The 1,224-nt window shown below is 43.3% G+C and overlaps 1 long non-coding RNA gene across 1 annotated transcript; it reads right to left on the reverse strand.

Moving 5' to 3' along the window:
• Window positions 1–22: 22 nt before the first annotated feature.
• On the reverse strand, window positions 23–1,224 carry LOC113473089. Its single transcript, XR_003395164.1, has 2 exons — window positions 1,172–1,224; window positions 23–137 (listed from the first exon to the last, which is right to left on the reverse strand). It is a non-coding gene; the product is annotated as an uncharacterized LOC113473089 (long non-coding RNA).

Genomic DNA, 1,224 nt, shown 5'->3' on the forward strand with positions numbered 1-1,224 from the left:
ATGACCGGAACTGATATCCCAGGAGGGAGATAAACCGGCGCTTGAAATCCGACCAATAGGAAGCCAGCCAGGGGGAGGGTGTGAATGGATGAAGCATGATACACGTGTGTTCTCCTGTAAGCTCATTGGTCGTTTGTCTGGTAACCAAAAAGAGAATAGAATATACCTGCCTCGGTAGCGTAGTGGTCAAGACGCTCGCCTGGTAAACAGGAGGGCGTGGGTTCGGTCCCAGCCGAGGCATGGAATTTTATGCCTCGGTAGCGTAGTGGTCAAGACGCTCGCCTGGTAAACAGGAGGGCGTGGGTTCGGTCCCAGCCGAGGCATGGAATTTTATCCTCATTTATTTGAGATTTTGACCACATAATAATGGAGCTCTAAGGGTTAGGTGGTAGAAAACGCCTCCGGCGTTAACCCCGCCTAGTGGTTACCTTCCACTCAAGAGTCTATTATTATTATAAGGATGTCTACCAGACTGGAAAAGTTTAAAATCGTTAGGGAACTTCGACGAGACTGGAAAAGTCAGGGACTTAGAAAAAAATCTGGTGTGAAAAGTCCCTTTACCCCAGCCGTATAATAACATAATACATAAATGTTAACAGTAGAAGACCTTGCTCAATTGGCCTAATGGGACTTCTTGTTCTAAGCTGAGTCTAAATAAATACATGTAGGGTAAGTGTACCATTTATTCGCCCACCTAAAAAACGTACCATTTATTGGCCCACCTGTACCATTCGCCACATAAGTCTGAACTGGACAAACTTTTTCAAGATCCAATTTCATCAAAAGAAAGGACCTAAAGACGGCTATTGAACCAGTGCTATTCAAAAATTGTAGTCATAAAAACAAAAATTAGAAAAATAAATGTGGGCAGGTGGGCCAATAAATGGTACACTTTTTAGGTGGGCGAATAAATGGTACACTTACCCTACTTTCCTTTTCGGTACTGGGTCAACACAAGAACACCAAACTGTAACCCGTTCAAATATTTGAAATCGATTTTTTTTTCTTTCACTTTTGAGAAATGAGCCCATATCGTTTCCTATAACAGTATAAAATATATGAGACCTTGTTTGGAGACAAAAGCCAGCAGCACGCGATTGCCTAGACCTAGATCCATCCGCATACCAACCACGCGTAACGTTGCTTAACTTCAATGAACATCTATTCTTACCTGAGATAGACAGGTACAAAGCCAGCCCGTTTCCAGAACTTGAGTAGCGGTGC

The sequence above is a fragment of the Diaphorina citri genome, unplaced genomic scaffold (assembly GCF_000475195.1).
Source record: "Diaphorina citri unplaced genomic scaffold, Diaci psyllid genome assembly version 1.1 scaffold14669, whole genome shotgun sequence".
NCBI classification, from domain to species: domain Eukaryota; kingdom Metazoa; phylum Arthropoda; class Insecta; order Hemiptera; family Psyllidae; genus Diaphorina; species Diaphorina citri.